The sequence below is a fragment of the Eretmochelys imbricata genome, chromosome 10 (assembly GCF_965152235.1).
Source record: "Eretmochelys imbricata isolate rEreImb1 chromosome 10, rEreImb1.hap1, whole genome shotgun sequence".
NCBI classification, from domain to species: Eukaryota; Metazoa; Chordata; order Testudines; family Cheloniidae; genus Eretmochelys; species Eretmochelys imbricata.
In genome coordinates, this window is record NC_135581.1 from 53,887,022 (window position 1) to 53,911,901 (window position 24,880).

The following is a 24,880-nucleotide window of genomic DNA, read 5'->3' on the forward strand; positions in this document are numbered from 1 at the left end:
TAACACTTAACTTTTAAACGCCTGAACAGTAAATGTAACTTTTCTTGTCTGCGTAGTAAACACTGGCATTTGTATCTGTTTGAATAATCAAAGTGGTGCTTTCCGTGCCTTCTTGGTTGCAAAGATTTGAACTGCTTCCTGAAGGTCCACAGTCTGGGCCAGCTCATGCTCTATTGAGATGGTTGCAAGGCCGACCAGCCTCTCCTGTGTCATTGTGGAGCGTAGATGTGTTTTTATTAACTTCAGCTTGGAGAAGCAGCATTCTCCACTGGCAACTGTTACAGGAAGCGTCAGAAGTATGCGCGGAAAAATATTACTGAATATTTTGCGGGGTGGGGGAGCAGGGGGACTCTCTGCTATTACAGTACCAAAGAAGTCAATGGAGTTACTCCAGGGATTAATTTGGATTTAAGTAAATCCTCCCATCGCGTTATTTGATTGCATGATATCAGCAATGTGATTGGAGGATTTACTTAAATCCAAATTAATCCCTGGAGTAACGGAGTAATAAATGCCTAATGTAGGCACCATACTGTATGTGCACCTATATGCACAGAGTTCCCCTACCATCAAGGAGCGAATACTTTACAAGATTATTTTAATAAAGCAAGCTACTTCCCCCCCTTTCCCCCCACTATGGCTATGACCTTCACTGATCCTTGCCTTCTGAGAAGCTGGCTGTATTAAGATAAACACACACTGCAAACGGAATGGATGCCAACCTCTTATTCTGTGGTCTTGAAGTTCTTGAGTGCCAAGCTGCTGTCTGTAAAGTTTCTTTAATAAGTATATTTGGAAATTCCATTGTGTATGAAATGTGTCTTTCAAGAAAGAGGTCCTTGAATGGAATCTTTTTTTTCCCCCTCAAAATTTTTGAGTGGTTACTTGGATCCTTTTTGGAGTTTCCTTATTTTGCTTCACTCCCTGATGTGTTCTTGTGGAAAAATCAGACTCCAAATGCCTTCTCTGCCTCGGGTGGCCTTGGATATGCAAATCTGCCTTGAATAGCTGAGGAGTTGATAACTCTGGCCTACAGCTTTCACACAAAGGAGACAGATTTGTCTTCTTTACCCCCTGTTTGTCTCCTCAGGAACTCCGTTCCTAGTTGACAATATAAAGCAAAAAAGAGTTAGCTCTAGGCAAAAAGTGAGAATGAAAGAGGCGGGGGGAAAGAAAAAAAGCACTAGTTATGCTTCAACCCAAGTAAATTGCTTAGTGCAATTATTTTGATAAGTGTCTTTTAGTATTTTCTCCTAGTCAAATTTAAAATGGAAAGTGAGGAGTTTATCTGCCAAATATATTCTCCCCCCTCACCCCTACCCCACGATTACTGGATTTGTTTGTAATATGTCACTATTTAGGTGAAATACAACTGAGTGGGCCAGATCCTGACTGATTTGTCTGCTACTAAACTCACTATGTTAAATGGAAGCTAAAGCTGTACTGTCTACGTAGATGGTAGAAAGGGGGGAAGTAAAATGAATCCATCTCTCCTGTTTGGGACTAGAGAGGCTTAATCAGTACAGTTCTTGGTCAGGCACTTAAGGTTGGTTTGCTATTAAAAGCTTTAAATGCTCAATTAGTGGGGTTAACCCTTTTGAGGACAGTGATTCTTTTTTACCCCTCCTTAGCTGGTAATCGAGGTATGTATCTTAATTTTCTTAAAGCATGTGGTTGAAAACCATGGAACATGAGCATTTTGAAGAAGCATTTGATCATCTTTTTATTGTCTTCAGTTCTGTTTTGCTAAGACAATGGTGTGACATACAGCATTGGCCAGCTATGCATTTCTGAACAAATTTTCCAAACTTGTTGACAGCTATTCCATGTCTCCTATCTCATGGAAATTTCACCCTGGACAGATCAGAGTAGTTTGCTATGAAAGCCAGTGCTACCAAAAGTTTCAAATTGCTACTATTTTTTTACATGATGTAGTTTAGAGTACAAACATGAATGGCAATACTGTAGCTTGGTGACTGTGAAATTGGAAACGGCTGGGACTTGTCTTGCAAAAGCCTCTACAAAAGTTCAGCAGAGAGAATTTTTAATGTACTAGAAATGCAACAGCTGCACTAAATTAGTAGCTGCCTATGGAATCCATAATAGAACAGACAAGTGAGGCTTCAAACAGAATTTACATGATTAGCTGCACCTACGTTACAGCTACATTCTGCTTCTACTTTGTAACCTTCACTCTTTTTGCTTCCCTTACTCTGAAAGCCCAAATGGACTTGTGCTTAATAAACAGCCATTTACTAAAAAATATTCTGCTTCTCAGTGAGGTTTGTGCATTATTAAGCAATAGGCTTTTTTAATCTGCCTCATATTGAAAAGTGAATTAGCTCTTATTTGAGATGCTATTTGATAGCAGTGCTTTGCTTAATCACCAAATTGGCAGCGGAAGTGCAGGTTTTCTTACACGGGCACACTGATGATGTGCCTTAGCTATGGTTGGAGGGACTGCAATGTGCAGGAGAAGGTGCCCTAGGAGTTTCATTCCATCACTCTGTCCGTTCTTGCTGCTGTTGCTAAGGTTGGGATTGAGAACAATGGTCAGAAAATTACTCCAAACCAGTCTAGGCAAGTGGGGGAAATAATGACTTCCAGCTAGTTGTGAGGGATGAATCATGCAACTATGAAATGGCCACTCAAACTCTAGCTTTAGAAAACTAGTTCTTTGTTCTCTAATAGTCGGTTAAGTAACTGCCAAGGTTATTTTTCACTGTGCCATCGCAGTCATGTGGGCCAGTAACTAGAGCAAATGCCTGAGAGTCAGGAAGCATTTCCTTGACCTAGATTCTTGAACAAATTATTTAACCTGCCTGTGCCTGTTTTCCCATCTATAAAATGGTGCTAATGTTTTACTTACCTCAAAGTTTTTGCAAGGTTTAATTAGCATTGCTACAAAAATGCAAAGAATTATTACTAGCAGTGATAGTATTTTTAATTCTGTGGCCGCTTATAATAAATAGCAGTTAATAGGCTGCAGAGGTCGCATAGTCAGACTTTCAGCAACTCACACCACTACTATGACTAGAGTTGGTCAAAATTTGGGAATTTCTGTCCCTTGGGGAAATTCCAAGGACTTGAAATGTGGCTTAGTTCCAAATTGGTACAAAAAATATCAATCTTCATGAAAAATCCCAAATCTCATTTTGATTTTAATATAATATTGAAATGCCAGTGGTTTTGGTTTTGATGTTGAAATATTATTTCAAATTTCCAGTGACATTTTTTTTAATAGAAACGATGTTCCTGTGAAATGTTTAAATGTAGTGCAATCAGCATTTTCCGATGGGAAAATTGTTCCATCAGAAACATTTTGACCTGCTATATTACCTAATTGACATTCTACCAGAAGGGAGTAGTACAGAAGCATGGTAAGAGGTCCCCTATGGGCCTGATCTCCAAATCCCAGAATGAATTCAAAAACTTCAGAGTTTGGGGAACAGTGAGATTAGGGTATACATTAATTCCATACTAGTATCTGATACTGGCAATCAGTCTAGGTTCAGATTTTTTTCCTAAAATTAAAACCCAAACCCGAAGACAGACTGCTCTGGGTTTTATTTGATTGTCTTAGGCCATTTCCAAGCATGGATGCCTGAAGTTGGACCTCCTAGATCTATATTTAGGCACCTAAATCAAAGTGGCCTGTTTTTTCAGAATTGCTGAGCACCTGTAACTCCCTTTGACAGTACAATATTTAGTTTGTTTGAATCCAGTCTGTGCCATCACAGACTGTATTTCACATAACTACAGATGTTATCTGAGTACAAAGCATGTCCATATGTCACTCCTCCTTCCCGCCTCCCAGAAGTCAACCTATGGACAACAGGCAGAATAATTTCTAGTCTTCAAATTTTTATGAAACAACCTGTTTTAGACCACCTATTTAGTGCCTGGTCTTGCAAACACTCATCCATATGAGAGACTACTTATGTGCTTTAGTATTTGCAGGATCAACTTTCCCATGCTCTTAAGATTTAGTTCAGCCCTGCAGTGAATGACACATCTCAGAACCTCTGCCATTACAGAAATAGAGAACCATTGCACCAGTTACACACATCATTGTATCAATTGTACTTCCTTTGGAACAGTATGAAATAGACATAAAGTGAATTTGAAATTTAAATGAGATTTTTGGATTCTGCTCTAATTTAAGGAAATTGGTTTAATTTCAGACAAAGGTCTGCAAATGTAAGGTGTTTCTTAAAAAAACACAGCAAATAATTCCTTCATCACTCAGAAAAGGCTTTATTTACAAATGCAAATACCTTGATGTTTCTAATTTCAATTTTTTATCTAAGATCAATTCTCACATCAAAACAAAATTTCCAACCTGGACTTGTTTGGACAGGAAAAAGCAGGGTTTTTTGTTTTTTTTGGGGGGGGAGGGGGAGGAAGGGAGAGATCATGGGAGGAAGCAAATCATTGGGCTTGCAGAAATTGCCCGGAATGAAGTTACTGATCATTTCAAACTCAGTACAGACATGTAAAACGTTCCATTCCCCAGAAAATCCAAGCCAGCATACAGGAGCTCTAATTGCCTTCAGCATGCATTTAATTAGATTTAATAGGTTGTGCATTTTATGTTCGCTGAATGCTAATTTTTTTAGATAAACATTTATTGCCATTTAACGGCTTTGTAACAATATGTGCATATCTAAGAACATATGAGAGAGATCTGTTACATAGCTGTTATATCTCAATAAATATATTTTAGGTAATCAATGCGTATTTAATGTGCAATTACTGTCTTATTAAATCTAAATTGAATGCCTGGCTTAGAAAGTGAGGGCTGGCTCCTCCAGTCAGATACATGAGTACACATCACTGCAGATGTTAAAAAGCTGATACCCCCACCCCAAAGTGATTTGTCAGGAAATTCAGGATTTTAATAAGGATATCAAAAGTGTCTTTCCTCCACTAGACTTTGAAGCTTGTCACCTGCCTGGTCTTATGCACTGATGATGATTTTGATTAAGTGCACCAGATTTTGAGCTATGATATAGGTCTCATAGCCGGTGGTGATGGCATATCCATGTTAGTTGGAAGATGCCATTTTGTAAGGAAGTCTCAGCCTCAGCAAGATCCTCTGAGCAAGTGATCATTCTCAATAGCTGAATCAAGAAACAAATGACCAGAGATTTTGCGGGGTCGGGGGCTCTGCTAGTCTCCAGAATGCTTACAGGGAAAGAGACTACTTGGAGGCTGGGATATGGAAGAAGGCAAAGAGAAAAATTGTTTCCCAGTTGTGGCATCCCTTGTCCTCCCACTTTTGCACTAGACCGCCAAATGCAGACCCAAAGTAAACGGGTCCACTCCATTAAGTTAAAAGTTACGTTGCTTTCACCATGTTTGAATTTGGGCCGGAGTCTAGAACTTGCCATAAATTCAGCAACTGCCCTAACACCGATGTGCTTGCTTTAGCAAACCCATGGTATAGATGTTCACTGTTGTTGTTGCTATGTTGGTCCCACAATATTAGGGACAAGGCTGATCAAGTAATATTTATTGGACCAAGTTCATTGGTGAAAGAGACCAGCTTCTGAGCTTACACAAAGCTCTTCTTCAGGTCTGGGGAAGGTACTCAGAATGTCCCCTAAATACAAGATGGAATAGACAAGGCATTAACACACAACACAAGAGACAATTCAAGGTGAAGTAGGCAGTTAACCCCTACATTCATAGGGCAAAGGAGGGCTAGTGGGTTTTGAATGAGCCGTAAATCCAGTATCTTAAATTCAGGTTTGTTGGTATCTAGCAGAGTTATGAATTTAAGGGCATGTCTATGCCAGAGAGCTTACATTGGTACAGTTGTGCCATTGTAAGACCTCCTGTGTAGCCACTCTGTGCTGACAGAGAGCTGTCCCACTGACATAATTAAACCCCTCCAGTGAGCTGCAGTAGATATGTTGGCGGGAGAGTGTCTCCCACCAAACTACCATTGTCCACACCCCCCGACCAAAACAAGTTACACCGATAGAAGTGCTAGTGGAGACATATATACTGGAACTTCGGCTCAGTTAAATGGACCAGATCCTTGATAAATACATGAGGACGGCTCTCCTTGAGTACTTCAGGAGGCCTCTGTGTGCATTCAAAGACACAGTATGCTCTTAGTGTCTAATCTCTATTTGTGTTTAAACTCCTTGAGTTTGTACTCCTGTTACTAGCCCATCAGCCTACTTAATCCACCTCCCTGAGAGGCGGTAGTTGGGTTGATGGAAGAAGCTCTCCCATTGAAATAGTGTTATCTACATGGGGGGGGGGGTGTTAGGTCAGTAGAATGACATCGTTCAGGGCTGTGGATTTTTCACACCCCTGAATGACAGCTAAACCACTATAGGTCTGTAGTATACACCTGGCCCAAGAGCCCGGCTCCTCTTCCTGACTGATCTACAGTAAAGTTGTAGTTCAGCTGTGGCAGCACAGTCATTTCCACGGGAAGGAACTGCTGTGTCCCGCGGACAGTGTTGACTCCTCCTTCCAATTCAGTTTCTCCAGGTTCAGATGGTGGTGAACAAGCAAAGGAAGAGACACTAGTAAAGTTTGCCCCATCCCTGTACTCTCCAAAAAAGACAGCCAGAAGCACAGGTGCCAACTCCATGGCATGTCACTCCTGGCCACTCCCACTTCCCCATCATAGAATCATAGAATCATAGAATATCAGGGTTGGAAGGGACCCCCTGAAGGTCATCTAGTCCAACCCCCTGCTCGAAGCAGGACCAATTCCCAGTTAAATGATCCCAGCCAGGGCTTTGTCAAGCCTGACCTTAAAAACCTCTAAGGAAGGAGATTCTACCACCTCCCTAGGTAACGCATTCCAGTGTTTCACCACCCTCTTAGTGAAAAAGTTTTTCCTAATATCCAATCTAAACCTCCCCCACTGCAACTTGAGACCATTACTCCTCGTTCTGTCATCTGCTACCATTGAGAACAGTCTAGAGCCATCCTCTTTGGAACCCCCTTTCAGGTAGTTGAAAGCAGCTATCAAATCCCCCCTCATTCTTCTCTTCTGCAGGCTAAACAATCCCAGCTCCCTCAGCCTCTCCTCATAAGTCATGTGTTCTAGACCCCTAATCATTTTTGTTGCCCTTCGCTGGACTCTCTCCAATTTATCCACATCCTTCTTGTAGTGTGGGGCCCAAAACTGGACACAGTACTCCAGATGAGGCCTCACCAATGTCGAATAGAGGGGAACGATCACGTCCCTCAATCTGCTCGCTATGCCCCTACTTATACATCCCAAAATGCCATTGGCCTTCTTGGCAACAAGGGCACACTGCTGACTCATATCCAGCTTCTCGTCCACTGTCACCCCTAGGTCCTTTTCCGCAGAACTGCTGCCTAGCCATTCGGTCCCTAGTCTGTAGCGGTGCATTGGATTCTTCCGTCCTAAGTGCAGGACCCTGCACTTATCCTTATTGAACCTCATCAGATTTCTTTTGGCCCAATCCTCCAATTTGTCTAGGTCCTTCTGTATCCTTTCCCTCCCCTCCAGCGTATCTACCACTCCTCCCAGTTTAGTATCATCCGCAAATTTGCTGAGAGTGCAATCCACACCATCCTCCAGATCATTTATGAAGATATTGAACAAAACCGGCCCCAGGACCGACCCTTGGGGCACTCCACTTGATACCGGCTGCCAACTAGACATGGAGCCATTGATCACTACCCGTTGAGCCCGACAATCTAGCCAGCTTTCTACCCACCTTATAGTGCATTCATCCAGCCCATACTTCTTTAACTTGCTGACAAGAATACTGTGGGAGACTGTGTCAAAAGCTTTGCTAAAGTCAAGAAACAATACATCCACTGCTTTCCCTTCATCCACAGAACCAGTAATCTCATCATAAAAGGCGATTAGATTAGTCAGGCATGACCTTCCCTTGGTGAATCCATGCTGGCTGTTCCTGATCATTTTCCTCTCATGCAAGTGCATCATGTCACTTCTATTGTGACATGACCTGGTGGAATGCACAGAGCTGGGAAGAGGTAGCAACTGCATTAGGAAGGAAGAGTGACCAGTGTCCAATGCCTGAACGAAGGGAATTTGTTTGTACCAATGTTCTCTTTTGCTTCCTCTTCGCTCACCTGCACAGCCCCTTAAGCTTTAACTGATTTTTTTTGTTTTGTTTTGTTGCTGCCGCTTTTACTGATACTTATAAAAACATCCAATCACCCGTATGCTCTGCAATGCACAGAACTGTGGCCAATATTTGAAATATTTTCTGGTCTGCAGTTGGGGAACAGTTTGTATATTCTGGAGGACTTTTCTAAACTAGTTCTATATGTTTATATGTATAGAAGATGCAGTGTGAATATGGAGTTTTCTTATTGAATGGAATAGCCAGTTACTTCATAGTAACATAATGAACAAAACAAGGATCACTGGATCACAGTTCCATTGTGGCTATGGCCTGCTCTGTGCTACAGAGTTAAGTTGATTTAAGCCACCTTGTGTCAACCTACTTGTGCATATGTCTACACACTTGTCTCCCCCCTATATTGAGTTCTTTGTTTATGGTAACGCCACCTTGATGTACTGAGTTTGATGCAGCGCAGGTGTAGACAGCATGTTACCTATGTGAACTCTAACAGTCCTCCAGCAGCTGTTCCACAATGTTCCACTGACTGCTGTAGTCACAACTGTGAACTCCACTGCCTAGGACTCAGACCAGACCACTTCCCCCACCCAGTGTAAAACCCCACACATTTTTGGAAATGCCTTTTCTTGATTGTCCAGGTTGGGGAGTACATCTTGCAGCTCTCCATTGTTGTGTGCTATTGCCCACCTGACCACACAGGCTACACATCCAGATGCACTCTGGCCTGGAGTAGACAGGAGATATTGCATCTCCTGGGCCTGTGTGGAGAAGACAAGGCTGTGCAGGTACAGATATAGTCTATTCATAGAAATGTGGACATCCTATGAGCAGATTGCACAGGGGTTGCAGGAGCAGGGGTCTGACAGGGATCAGCAGCAGTGCCACAAGAAACTGAAGAAACTGTGGCAGGCATATCAGGAGGCCAAATCAATCCAGTGCTGAGCTGCAAACCTGCTGCTTTTACAAAGAGCTGCATGCCGTATTTGGCAGAGATCCCATGGCCATCCTGCAGACCACCATGGATACTTCCAAGGAGCCTGAGTCACAGGCCCTTGGTCTGAACAGAGAAGAGGAGGAGGGATGTGTGACCAAGGGTTCTGGCTCACAGAATAGCTGGAACCTGTTTGAGTCTCTGTCACAGTCTAGTCAGTTCTGGCAGTTGAGCACCAGTGAGCCCAAGGTAGGGGAAGGACCCTCAGGTAAGTGTGTAATTGTATTTCTCATTACAATGATATACTGACAGGTTTCAGAGTAGCAGCCGTGTTAGTCTGTATTCGCAAAAAGAAAAGGAGTACTTGTGGCACCTTAGAGACTAACCAATTTATTTGAGCGTAAGCTTTCGTGAGCTACAGCTCACTTCATCGGATGCAGAAGTGTAGAAGATCTTTTATGCACACAAAGCATGAAAAAATACCTCCCCCCACCCCACTCTCCTGCTGGCAATAGCTTATCTAAAGTGATCACTCTCCTTACAATGTGTATGATAATCAAGTTGGGCCATTTCCAGCACAAATCCGATGAAGTGAGCTGTAGCTCACGAAAGCTTATGCTCAAATAAATTGGTTAGTCTCTAAGGTGCCACAAGTACTCCTTTTCTTTTTGTGGATACAGACTAACACGGCTGTTACTCTGAAACCTGTCTACTAGAAGAGGTAGTTAACTGCTTTTTATTCCTCTGCAGAGGTAGAGTGAGGGGCATTATGAGCAGTTTACATACCCAGGGATGTCCCTTGAATCCTGCTGAGAGATGTCAATGAAAGTTTAATGGAGGTAGTCTGCAACTCCCTCCTGAAGGTTTCAAGGGTGGGTAGCCTTATTTCTTTCCAGGGGGCAGGACACTTTCTCACCCCAGTCAGTGATACCTGGAGTGGGCACTATTGCAGTAAACAGATTAGCAGCATGCAGGCCTGGGTGACTTTGGGATGCCAGCAGCAGTTTTGCTCTTTGTGCCTTTGTCACCTTCCAGAGTGAGATCTGCTAAAATGGTCACCACCTGTGGAATAGTGTCAGTATTCAGTCCCATTGCCCTATACCAGGTGTAGGCAACCTATGGCACGCAAGCTGATTTTCAGAGGCACTCACACTGCCCAGGTCCTGGTCACTGGTCCGGGGGCCTTTGCATTTTAATTTAATTTAATTTAAGAAGCTTCTTAAACATTTAAAAACCTTGTTTACTTTTATATACTTTTATTCCATTGTGGCCTGGAAGGATACCCTCTCCACACCTGTGGAACACCTAAGCCAGAAAAGGAATAGAAAGAAGAGGACTTGGGATGACATGTTCAGAGAGATCCTGCAAGGCCGTGCTGCATCAGACTGTGAGCAGAGGGCCTGGAGGGTGAATACTGCATACTGTATGAAGGAGAGAGCAGACAGGAGAAAGGTGCAAAAGTCCCAGCAGGAAAGAGGGAGATGCACCAGGCCATAACGCTGCTCCTCCAGCAGTGCAAACAGATACTGCAGACTCTTGTGGACCTACAGGTTCAAAAATCATGAGCTCACCTCCTTTTGCAGTCCATAAAGAACTCCATTATACCATCTCCCTTCCCCTCCCCTCCCACACTCAGTGTTCCATGTGGCAACAAACTACTGCCCATCAGAGTACATTAAGGGCAACCATAGCTTCACATACATATAACTGAGAGTCACAGTTGCTATAGTGTTGCTTTATGTGTAGCTAAAATGGATATGAATACTCTTTTTTTCCCTTAAGCTAAGTTCCATTAATATATAAAGGTTTTAATGTACTTTTCAACTGCACACATTTTTCTTTGCACAGATTTTGTTACCGAATAAAATTCAATTTTTGGAAAATAACATTTATTAGTTCCCAACATAGGGTGCAGAATGCCTAGCAGTGCTAAAAGCACCCACTTCCTGTCACACTGTACAGTAACAAGTATCTCAGTGACTCACAGGATCAGTGACCATGTAATCATAAATATATAGCAAGAAACGAATAGGTGCATTGACAGTGTTATATTCATAGATGGTCACCAAGCACCACACAGTTCCTAGTAGGGCCAGGAACAGCACAGTATATGTCTCATGCATTATTGTGACTCACTGTTGAAGTGACAGGTTTCAGAGTAACAGCCGTGTTAGTCTGTATTCGCAAAAAGAAAAGGAGTACTTGTGGCACCTTAGAGACTAACCAATTTATTTGAGCATGAGCTTTCGTGAGCTACAGCTCACTTCATCAGATGCATACCGTAGAAACTGCAGCAGACTTTATATATACACAGAGAATATGAAACAATACCTCCTCCCACCCCACTGTCCTGCTGGTAATAGCTTATCTAAAGTGATCATCAGATTAGGCCATTTCCAGCACAAATCCAGGTTTTCTCACCCTCCACCCCCCCACACAAATTCACTCTCCTGCTGGTGATAGCCCATCCAAAGTGACAACTCTTTACACAATGTGCATGATAATCAAGTTAGGCCATTTCCTGCACAAATCCAGGTTCTCTCACTCCAAAAACCCACCCCCATACACACACAAACTCACTCTCCTGCTGGTAATAGCTCATCCAAACTGACCACTCTCCAAGTTTAAATCCAAGTTAAACCAGAACATCTGGGGGGGGGGGGGGTAGGAAAAAACAAGAGGAAATAGGCTACCTTGCATAATGACTTAGCCACTCCCAGTCTCTATTTAAGCCTAAATTAATAGTATCCAATTTGCAAATGAATTCCAATTCAGCAGTTTCTCGCTGGAGTCTGGATTTGAAGTTTTTTTGTTTTAAGATAGCGACCTTCATGTCTGTGATTGCGTGACCAGAGAGATTGAAGTGTTCTCCGACTGGTTTATGAATGTTATAATTCTTGACATCTGATTTGTGTCCATTTATTCTTTTACGTAGAGACTGTCCAGTTTGACCAATATACTGTTGAAGTGCTCTTTCAAAACCTCCCAGAGCCATAGAGCTCCATGTTGAGCTCTCCTAATAGCCTTTGTGTCTGGCTGTTCAAACTCAGCAGACAGCTGCTTCACTTCTGCCCTCCAACCTGACAGCAACTGTCCCTCTTTGCTTCATGGATATCACGCAGGACACAGCAGGTAGCTATAACCATTGGTGTTTTTTTTCCACTGAGAGCCAACCTTGTGAATAAAAAATGCCTGCATCCCTTCAATCTACCAGAAGCTCATTCAACTGTCATTCTGCACCTGCTGAGCTGATAGTTGAATCTTTCCTTCGTGATGTTGAGCTGGCCAGTGTATGGATTCATGAGCCCCGGGAGCAAGGGCTGGGTCTTATAGTGTTGCTATTGGCATTACCACTGGCATTGTTGAAATCAACCAGTTGGGAAAGAGTCCCTGCTTGTAGTTTTCTGAAAAGTCCTGTGTTCTTAAAGACATGCATGTCATGCACCTTCCCTGACCAGCCACCATTGTTGATGAAGCATCCCTGGTGATCCATCAATGCTTGCATAACCACAGAAAAGTGGCCTTTTCTGCAGATGCACTCTGTGGCAAGGTGCTCTTGTGCTTAAATAGGGATATACATGCCGTCTTTTGCCCTACTGAAGTTCAAGAACTGCATTGCCGCAAATCCATCCATATGCCTTGTACATTGAGTCCTAGTGCTGTATAGTAGGAGATAGGCTCATACAACTGGAAGGGACCTTGTGAGATTATCTAGTCCAGTCCCCTGCACTCAAGATGGCTAATCACCCGGCATACTTGCATGACAATGGCCCCCCACAATGGATTTTCTAACTCCAAAAAGATGTCTCACTGACAGGTAGCAATCCAGCACTGCACATTTCAATAGTGCAATTGCAGTTCACTTCTCCACTGTTGGTGCAGCTCTCATTGTGGTGTCCTTGCACTGAAGGTCTGAGGTGAGCTTGGCACACAGATCCAGAAGTGTGGCCTTGCACTTCTGAAGCCACTGCTAGTCATCCCAAGCCTGCATTAGGATACATCCCACCTGTCAGTGCTCATTTCTCAGGCCCAGAATCAGCACTCCACCATCTGCAGCTGCTCTGTGAAGGCCACCAACAACCTTGAACTGGTTTTTGCTATGTCCTACAGCACTCTGTCCTCCAAGAAATAATCAGGTTCCATGCTGATTTGGTGGTTCTAGTGGCTCTGCAAATACTGGAGGATCATATGTCCTGTGCTTGCAATGCTCATGACACTAGTGCAAGGCTGTGCAGGCTCCATGCTTCTGTCAGAGATGGCAGCCAGAAAGGAGGGCTATGTGGGCTTGTGGGATTTTTTTAAAAAAGGTGTGACAATTATGGGACATAGGTAATGTTATGGAATGGAGAACAATGCATGCTGGGAGCTTGACCCTTTCTCCCAAGTCATCCCTGTGGGACTAGCTTCTGCCCCATCATGCATTGCCAAACTTCCCAGAAGACAGTGTTCTGAATGGTGGTGAGAGGAACCCTGGGATACCCACCCATGGTACATTGCATTGTGCATCAACACAGTGGCTCCTGATGAGTATATGCAGCACTGACGTGCGGAGCCAAGTATGCATGTGCACCAGCGAAAGGCTAACTATGGTGGCTTTATCTGGGGAGAGGCTCTGGCCTGGTAAAGGGTTGGTCAGCCGTTGCCTTGAGATGGTACATTCTAATATACTATATCTTCTAGAGTTTTTACCTAAGTTAATCTCCATAACAAAAAACTTTAAAGAATATTTTTACAAACACTAGGAAGTGTATCATTCCTAGAGTAATGATGATGCAGTAATTAGCCACATGCTTTGACATCTTATTCTGTGATAGAGGCCATAAAACAAGGTCCATTGGTATGAAAGGTAGAGTCAAATTAATTTCATTCCTCCTCACTCCTTAAACAACTCTTCTTTAACTAGCAGTTGTAAATAAACCATGGAGCCTTGAATTATGTAGCTGAGTTTGACTGAATCCACTCTCTCCGGCTGAGATGTAAACCCAGATGCTCATTGCTTGTGGTCATTAAAGATGCTACCTGTTGTAGCTGCAATACACATTTGTGCACACACTGTGCATGTGCAATCTGGGATCTCACACTTGTGAACCTTTGAACCATTGTATCTAGAAAACATCAATAAGGAGATTTAAAGGCTTAAAGACAAGGGCTCCTTAGCAATGTTTGCAAGTTTAGGGCTATTAACCCCAGTATATAGGTCAAACCCCCATGCAGGTGATTACATACTTAGGTAATCCTGCCTCTCTAAATTCTCCCTGCAGCTTCAGTTGGATACTGTCTTCATCACTTCTTGCCCTATTTGCTTATGCAACTAGCTGTGTGCTATCAAACAGCACTCAGGTTTCTCCCTAGGAGGTGGATGAAGTGACTCTCTCTCGCTCTCTCTCATGTAGATAGGTGTTTGGAAGCTTAAGGGATAGACTTGAATGTTACAATCTGCCCCAAATATGGACCAGGATAAGGAACAAATTGTGACGCCCCTCACTCCCTCTCTATGGCTAGCCAGCTACTCTGACCACTGGGGGGCTCTTTCTTCTGCTGCTCCTTTTTTGTCCCCTCCCCAGCCTGTGCTCGCTCTCTCCGCAGTAGCCAGAGCCACAATGAGAACAGGGCTGTGATGGTCTGCAGGTCCTGAACCAGGGCCTGCAAGTTCTCTGCTGCAGCCACAACACCCCCCGCAACAGCTCTATTACTGACTGGAGAATTGGGAGCCCTAAGGTCTTTTGATCCACTAATGGTCTGCGCACAAGGACGTGGTGGGAAGAGCTCTGGCATACTGATTGGGCTGGGTACACTACTTAAGCCAGAAAGAGCCACACTAAGCTGTCTGTGCAACAAGGTGGATCCTGGCTTGCTGCTGCTACACACTCTGCCATCTGCCACCTGTCTCCCAGCCTTGTTCCTGACTCCTGGTTTTGACCCTACCCTGTTCCTGGATCCTGCCCTCTGCCTCATACCAGTCCCTGAACCATCGTAACTGACTGCCGACCCTATGGTACATCTCTTTTTGGCTTCCAACTCAGTGCTGACCCATGGCTTTGAGTCCTGTTTCCTGTCTGACTCCAGACCTACCCGTTGGCCTCTGGTTCCTGAACTCCATGCTGCTTGCAAGGTCAGACTGCCCATGTCCAGGTCACTGGTGCCCATCTTCCAAAGCCCCTGCCAAGGGCTGAGCAGAGGAAGAGGCAAAGCCTTACTCGCTTTCACTCCCATGGTTGGGTGAGCAATGGCTGAGACAATTCTAGCCCTAAGTAGTGTTTGTCAAGCACTTTGAGACGCATAGAGGCGCTACAGCATTGCAAATCATTATGTGTTAGTCCAGTTTTTGTTTGTTTGAAGGTACTTTATGTACACTTGAAAAAAACAAAGGCCCCAAAGTAAAGCACTAAACCAGAAACCTTTTCACCAGGCCAGAGTTCTCCTTTGTTCTAGATGCAGCATGAGTTCAAGCTCAGTGCGCTAGAATTCACAGCTCTTAAGACCTCTTCCAGTCATCCCAGCTCCAAAAACTCATTTAAGTTTCCTGGGTGTACGTTATACCTTGTTGCAGCAGCTAGGAGATGAAACGGATGCTTCTCAGGATGCACTGAAATGTAAATGAACAGGAGTTTAAAAAAAAGTCTGAGTTCTTGCCTCTTAAAATTTTTATTATTTCCCATCCAAGCTTACTGTTTTTGTTTAATCTTGCCATTCCTTTTCTTCTTCATTGTGTGCTCTTGTTCTTAGGGATATGCAAACTTTATTAGTCAGCTCCGCTTTCAAGCTCTGTGCGCTTTTTTGTTTGAGAATTGGGAATCAGGTACTTTTACAGTTAGCCTAAAGGGAGAGCTGGGCAGGAGGAGCCTTTCTGAATAATCAAGGTTGACATCTCCAACGTTGTTCCTTCATTATAAATATTGTTAAAGGAACTGTGACCACCATGGGCTCAAACAGAACAGAGCATGAAGGGGAAGGAAAAGACAGCCTTTGATATCTGCTTTTTACTAGTTATCGCTCCATCGATGACAGTAGTGCTGGCAGGTCTCTTAGATTTGGTTGCCTTTTTTTAGAAAGTTTTCTTCTATTAGCATAATTTATTCTGTCTGTGGAAGGCTGAGTTCATCTCACAAATTGTAAAGGCTGGGAACGCTAGTTCACGTTAGTGCTTGTAAATTTTCTTAAATGCTGCATTCCTAATGGAGGTGTAGAGTGTCCTGATTATATAAACCACTTTTTGCTGCCTCCCTTTACTGGATTTATTGAATACCTTAATGAACGGATCTCAGTAACCTACCTGCTCATTTCACTTCCCTTATATCTGACTATATGTTGTTCTTTAATGAGCACCTTCATACAATGTAAGCTTTCATAGCACCTTGTTCTAAGTTTGTTTAGTTGCTTTAATTATTTTGGAAATATTAATCTCAATGTTTTATTAATACTTATTTGTTTGCAAAGTGAACCGTTGATTTTTCTGAGTTAATTCTTTTTTTTTTTTTTTTAGGTCCTTTTTCTCTTTGTCAGATAGAACTTAATTTTGATATCCTAACCAAGCAATAAAATGCTCAACAGGGAAGCTAGCTTTTTAAGCTGAATTAGTCCTTCTAAAGTTTAGACTAGCTTATTAGCATGGGTGATACAGGCCTTTGTATGTAAAATATCACTGCTGTTTTATCAATTAAAAAAGCTACAAATACAAATCAGATTTGTATCTCCAGAACTATTTCACTTCCAGACTATAGTAGAGATCTCTGTTACTGAGTTAATATGATTAATGTAATCCCTTATTCAGATACCACAGTGCTGGTGCATTTTTCTTTCTTTAGGTTACTGAATGCTAGAGCTGAACTTGTGCTGAAAAACAGAAGGTATCCAGGTATCTGTGAATGTACCCAATCCTAACAAGGAATGGAGCAGCCTCTAATTGGTCATGTAGCCAGGACAAAATTGGCTTGGAGTGTGGCATCTGAAGAAATTACCCCACAAATGACCTTCTGGGCATGAACGAAGCATTGGTCTCAACAACATTCTGTACCCCTGCTGGAGCGTGAAAGAGAAACCACAGAAAAATATAAGGAGCAGTAGAGATAAAAGGAAGAGGACCGAGGAGAAAATATATATTCTAATTGAGCTGAGGAGGAGCGGCTGGGGATGATGACATAGCCTGCAGCTCTTTGTTTATCGGAACATCTTTCCAGTGATCTATGCCTGCATCTTGGGAGTTGGAGGTGGGGAAAGTATGGTGATTTTCCTGAAATGTTTTTCAATTTGGTTATCAGTCAAGAAGTCAGTGATTACACTAAGCACTATGCCAAGCATGGTAGAGGGGACTATTTTTAAAAATTAATTAATTTTTTTAACTGCCTGTACTGAGTTTGCTTTGTTTCTTGATTTCACATTTTTTCTAATTGCAGTAAAGTCTGTAGATCAAGTCACGGAGTCAGTGGAGCCCTGTGCCCCATCTCTGAGGACCGAGTTTGCTAGCAACTCTTGATAGGATGGATCTTTTTTCCCCACCACCTCTTAAATAAATTATTTGCATTAGTCAGTGAAGACTGAACAAGAAGTAATGGGACTTAACATGTCTAACATAAAATGTCAATTCAATGTAGGTTTATATAATTAAGTTATAAAATTAGGGAGAGGAACAACCTACCTATGTAGGTTGTAGAAGAGCAACTGCTGGAGATCTGTTAGACTAGCATTCATCTAGTAATATTCAAGTGCTGTGACAAATTAAATCTTCCTACAATGCACAGAATGGACTACATGGCCCCCTATAAATCCCTTTCAACCTCAATGAGCATGATGTACTGCAGGTCAGCCATGGCTTGTATACATATAGGGTGACCAGATGTCCCGATTTTATAAGGACCATCCAGATATTTGGGGCTTTTTCTTACATAGGTGCCTATTACCCCCCCACTCTCTGTCCCGATTTTTCACACTTGCTATCTGGTCACCCTATATACGTAAGACAAGTCACCACTTTAAAAAAAAGATCGTTACATGGTCTTTTGGCTCCATTGAACCTTTAAACTGCACCCACTGACATCAGCAGAGAATCTGGACAAACTCTGTGGGAACAGATATTTTTGGTTGATAATTGCTTATGTTTCATTTTGAAAATTTTCAGAATGGAGAGAGGTAAATAATAGTTTCAGAGTAACAGCCGTGTTAGTCTGTATTCGCAAAAAGAAAAGGAGTACTTGTGGCACCTTAGAGACTAACCAATTTATTTTAGCATGAGCTTTCGTGAGCTACAGCTCACTTCATCAGATACATACCGTGGAAACTGCAGCAGACTTTATATATACCAGTCCTTGCCTACAGACAGCCCCGCAACCTGAAGCAAATACTCACCAACAACCACATACCACACAACAGAACCACTAACCCAGGAACTTATCCTTGCAACAAAGCCCGTTGCCAATTGTGCCCACATATCTATTCAGGGGACACCATCACAGGGCCTAATAACATCAGCCACACTATCAGAGGCTCGTTCACCTGCACATCCACCAATGTGATTTATGCCATCATGTGCCAGCAATGCCCCTCTGCCATGTACATTGGTCAAACTGGACAGTCTCTACGTAAAAGAATAAATGGACACAAATCAGATGTCAAGAATTATAACATTCATAAACCAGTCGGAGAACACTTCAATCTCTCTGGTCACGCAATCACAGACATGAAGGTCGCTATCTTAAAACAAAAAAACTTCAAATCCAGACTCCAGCGAGAAACTGCTGAATTGGAATTCATTTGCAAATTGGATACTATTAATTTAGGCTTAAATAGAGACTGGGAGTGGCTAAGTCATTATGCAAGGTAGCCTATTTCCTCTTGTTTTCCCCCCCCCCCAGATGTTCTGGTTTAACTTGGATTTAAACTTGGAGAGTGGTCAGTTTGGACGAGCTATTACCAGCAGGAGAGTGAGTCTGTGTGTGTACGGGGGTGGGTTTTTGGAGGGGGGTGAGGGAGTGAGAGAACCTGGATTTGTGCAGGAAATGGCCTAACTTGATTATCATGCACATTGTGTAAAGAGTTGTCACTTTGGATGGGCTATCACCAGCAGGAGAGTGAATTTGTGTGGGGGGGTGGAGGGTGAGAAAACCTGGATTTGTGCTGGAAATGGCCTAACCTGACGATTACTTTAGATAAGCTATTACCAGCAGGACAGTGGGGTGGGAGGAGGTATTGTTTCATATTCTCTGTGTATATATAAAGTCTGCTGCAGTTTCCACGGTATGTATCTGATGAAGTGAGCTGTAGCTCACGAAAGCTCATGCTAAAATAAATTGGTTAGTCTCTAAGGTGCCACAAGTACTCCTTTTCTTTTTGTAAATAATAGTGTCTCCCAGAGCTCCGTACTGGGCTGGGTCCTATTCAACATGTTCCTGAATGATCTGTAAAAAGGAGTAAACAGTGGGGTGGCAAAATTTGCAGATGATACGAAACTTCTCAAGATAGTTAAGTCCTAGGCGGACTGTGAAGAGCTACAAAAGGATCTCTCAAAACTGGCTGACTGGGCAACAAAATGGCAGATGAAATTCAATGTTGATAAATGCAAAGTAATGCACATTGGAAAACATAATCCCAACTATATATATAAAATAATGGGGTCTAAATTAGCTGGTACCAATCAAGAAAGAGATCTTGGAGTCATTGTGGATAGTTCTCTGAAAACATCCACTCAATGTGCAGCGGCAGTCAAAAACGTGAACAGCATGTTGAGAATCATTAGGAAAGGCATAGATAATAAGACAAAATTTCATACTGCTGCTATATAAATGCTGCATGCACATGTGGTTGCCCCATCTCAAAAAATATATATTGGAATTGGGAATGGTTCAGAAAAGGGCAACAAAAAGGATTAGGGGTATGGAACGGCTTCCATATGAGGAGAGATTAATAAGACTGGGACTTTTCAGCTTGCAAAAGAGATGACTAAGGGGGGGATATGATAGAGGTCTATAAAATCATGACTCGTGGAGAAAATAAAGAAAGAAATGTTATTTACTCCTTCTCACAACACACGAACTAGGGGTCACCCAATTAAATTAATAGGCAGCAGGTTTAAAACAAGCAAAAGGAAGTACTTCTTCACACAAAGCACAGTCAACCTGTGGAACTCTTTGCTAGAGGATGTTGTGAAGGCCAAGACTATAACAGGGTTCAAAAAAGAACTAGATAAATTCATGGAGGATAGGTCCATCCATGGCTATTAACCAGGATGGGCAGAGACGGTGTCCCTAGTCTCTGTTTGCCAGAAGCTGGGAATGGGCGACAGGGGATGGATCACTTGATGATTACCTGTCCTGTTCTTTCCCCCTGGGGCACCTGGCATTGGCCACTGTGGGAAGATAGGATACTGGGCTAGATGGACCTTTGGTCTGACCCAGTATAAATGTTCTGATGTACTTAAACAATTTGGGCTAGCAAACCTATTTTTCCTAGGAGTGACACATGGTGTGTGTATGGAAAAATGATTTCCAGTTGGGAACAACTGAACAATGCTCCCCAGGGCCAGGCTGTTAGCACACCCTTTTGATGTGCAAAATAAGCATCAGGAGAGTCTGTAAGCTTGGCCCAAGTTCTGTGTGGGGGCATGTGTAGGCTGCTCACGTTGGGCCTGACCTCTGTTTGCCTGCGCCTTTTGTAGTCATTTGCACTGATGGAAACAGGCTGCAAGTTCTGCCCAATCAGAATGGTAGCATCTGCACTGGTCTGACTAGCTACTCCAGTGCTTCTCAAGCTATCTGATGTGGGGGACCGGCAATTTTTTTTTCCAATGTGCGCGCAGACCAGCACCGGTCCGCGGATCACCACTTTGAGTAGCACTGAGCTACGCCACTTGCAGGATAATGTAGAACCAAGTTCACAGTCAGCCAAGCTGCAGGACAGTCAAATCTTTTAAATCTGCATGGAGAGTCTGGCTGCTGTTTATCAGAAACCACACCACGTTTCCCCAAATGCCAGCTTATCTATGTATAATTCAAGAAGCTGTGCTGTTCCAACCGGTTTGGAAAGTGCTGTATCCAAATGCCACATTTCCAGGCTCTTATTCTGCTTCAGTTTTCTTTGAGGCATCACCCCTCAAAACAAGCAAGCAAATATTTACTTATGTGGGCTTTCAGTGGTTGTTGTCATTATGTGATACTGCTGTTTGTTGCTTTTGGGGCCAATATTGTAGATCAGTGCAAGCTAAAGCAAACCCTTTATGAACCTGGAAGCACTCCATGCATGATAAAAACATACATGTATTAATACACTGGCTTGTGGACCATAATTACAGTTAACTCTTCCCCCCCTCCACCCCAAAAGGGAACAAAAATGCAAAAGAGCCCCTCAAAGACATTTAACTGGCAACTTGGGGATTCTCCTTATGTAAGAGAATTTGTGAGCTTGAGAGTCTAATGAAAAAGACACCAGTGTCTCCTGTAAATATCTCTGTCCTCAATTTCCAATCCTCTGCTACACTTTCAGCAATCTCTTGTTAGTTTATGTGTCTGAATCCCTTAGCCTAATAACTGATCCTTCAAGAACTTGCTTTGTCTTATCATGGCCAGAGTGACACATGGAAATAATGGGGAGACAAGGTGGGCAAGGTAATCTCTTTTATAGGATTGCCTTCTGTTGGTGAGAGAGACAAGCTTTTGAGCTACGTGGAGCTCTCTTTTGGGAAATAGTGTGAGATGTCCGTGAATAGATACTCCTAAAATCCAAACCAACCCACTGCATTTTGGATTTCTGCTCTGAGACATTCAACGGCAGCTTACACCAGCTGAAAATTTGGCTCGTGAAATGTTGCATGTTGTTTGGCTTTATTATGGGGAAATTCTCTGGGTTGATCTAACTCTGGCTTCCGAGTTAGATTTGCATATTATAAAGGTTTGCAAGTACATTAAGCGTCTTGGGGTCTGTTAATGACAAGCACTATATAAGAGCTAGTATTTCCATTAACTCCTCTTCTCCCTTTAGTTTAGGACAGAACAGTGGCATGGCACATGAGTGAAGATGAAGTTTGCTTCCCCTTCCCAGGATTCTAGAAACACTTCTCTTTTTTTTTCTTTCTTTTTTTTTTAATTTATACTTCCTAATGCTAAGGCATGATTTGACTTGCCAGGGTGCTATAAAATCAGGGCCAAATATTGGGCTTTTGTCCTATTAGCTTGTTTTCATTTACTGGCTTGAAGTGTTTGCATGATCCTCCTCATTTAGAAAACAGGGACCTGTGACTAAGGGACTGGTTATAACGTTGCTTGATAAACCTTTGTAAAGCAATGTGCTGTTGCGAGTAATGGGCTCCATTCATTATTAGCCCAGTTGATTTTCATTTACACTTGGCTCTAACAATTAGCTTGAGCAGGTGTGAAGGTGATGGAGGGGCTGGGACACACAAGGTCAGCCACTGCTCTGTGTGATAAATTAACCATTATTATCGGCAGTGAAAGTGGCTCTTTACGCTTGTCAGCAGCAAACAAAGGGACAACATTTCTCACACAAACTCAAGTCAGGGCCAGGGCTGCAAATGTGACGTGTCTGCTTCGTTCTGTCTGCTAAATAAAGGCAAGTCCTTCCCTTGAGATGTCGCACCTGTGTGTCTCACTTCAAGCAGGTATAATAAATTGTTACTTGAAAAAAACCCATCTTGAGTTGCAAGCCATATTATAATGGCTTTTTCTGCTGACAAATTCCAGTCTGTATTAGAAAACAATAAGGGAAGGTCTGGCTGTGTCTGAACTATGGGAGTAAGCTTTGAAAAATTAATCAAAGATAATTTGGGGCTGGTGTTCTCTTAATTTCCTTGTGCTCTTTGTTTGGTTTTTAAACTGATCCATTTTGCAAAATACCCAGAACTCTTCTGCACCACATTGAGCTTTCCATGGGCAACTTCTCTCTCTTCATCTTTAATTAACCATGAGCCACTGAAAAGCCCCAAAGATGTGCAATTCTAAAATACAATGATGGAATTCTAGAAGTTTGAGATCTTCTGGTTCTCTCTCCCCACCCCTCGATTTGCCATATTTAACTTATGGAGCTTTCCTGTGATTCAGTCTGGAGGAGGAGTGTGAGGAAAGGAGCTGTGTTGCTTGATTTTGGACAAATACAAACATAAAGAACAGGCAAGTTTTTTAACAAGATGATGTCTATGACCAGGTAAGAGCATTGCAGCTGGTAAATGGCTAGCTAGCAAGTCCTTCCTTTTCTGTTACATGGCTGCTGGGTGGAGTATAAAAAGCAGGGGAATGATATGGCCTCGCCTCTCCACTTAAAGCAGAGAAATGCTTTGGGAATAATTTCCAAGTGTTTTCAGTTGATTTGCTTTTATCTTTTGAGGAAATGGCCTTAATGCCTTTATTTCCATTCCCTGGCTAGCGAAACAGCCAACCAGCTTTATTTTAAAACTATGTGCTTCCAAAGACAGGGCTATCTTGCAGTTGACTGGAAGGGTGTGTGTTTTTGCTACTCGTACCAAGGGTGTGTGTTTTTGCTACTCGTACCTGCTCTCGTATTTATGTAAGCTGGGGGCCTCAAAGGAGCCTTACAGCTTGTGTTAGCTCAAGTTAACTCCTCTCAAATTAGCCAAGCTCAAGTGAAGTTGGTCACACTGCAAAACAACATTTGATCAGCACAGAGAAACTGAATGAACTGCATAGAGCAGCTGAGGCCCCAATGCATTATTAGTTTGCGCTCAGCAGCACTCTGGCTTTAACCCAGACCACTGAGGGTATGGCTACACAGCAAAGAAAAACCAATTGTTGGCCTATGCCAGTTAATCTGAACTAGAGATTTTTGTGTAAGAACCAGAGGAGAACATTTGATTTATACCTTGAGCTAGCACGGTAATGAAGAAAAGCCCTCAAGGAGGTAGGATCCCAAAACTTATTGGAATTCAGTAAGAGTTGGGTGCCTAACACCCTTGGGCTTCTTAGAAAAGCTTTAATTCCCAAATGTATGATTATTGAACATGGTACTTCTAGAAATATTCTATGAAAACATCCTTGGGCATGCATGTATTTTAGAAAAACTTGCAGTCAAATGATATTTTGAGCTGATCTTCTTGTTCCTGCGTGACTTTTGTTTTGTTTTTTCTTTTGCAGGAAACTAGGGAATGACTAACCAAAGTAATTGGAAGTTAAACCTGAAATTAATAACAATGTGGAAACATTAATTGTGAACTGTGGCTTCTGCAGTTCACTCTTTATGGGCGTATTCTATGTTTTAAAAATTCAAAGCCAAAAGGGACATGAAACTAAAGAACTAAAAGCTGGAGCTGACTTCAGAGGTAGGTGAATGGGGAAAATAGGGTTTGAAATATACCCTAGCCACCCAAAATCACAGGGCTTATTTGTCTGTAAGGGGAAACGTACTGATGAATGTCTGGATCTGTCAGTACAACCTCAAGGCATTTTGGGGACCTTCACACATAGGGTATATCTATACTGCAATTAAATACGCCCTGCTGGCTTGTTGGCTGACTGGGACTCGGGCGGCAGCTCCAGCCTGAGCCTGAACATCTACATTGCAATTTTACAATGCCACAACTCTAGCCTTGTGAGGGTGAGGCTGAGTCAGCTGAACTGGGCCAGCCGCGGTGTAGATGGATGCATAGAGTGCATCAGCGGGAGGGGGCAGAGGGAGAGAAACACAATGAGGTCACTCACCACACATAGAATGAACGACATGGGACAGATGTTCATCACGTTGATTAAAGTACTCCTGGAAGTTGTACAGATACTATGGTGAAGAGGGTGATCTATGTACAAGAGAATAATTGAATGGAAACTGCTGCCCTTAATCATGTGAGTTGTCCCCTTAAAGACAATGGGTGAAATCCTGGCCTCAT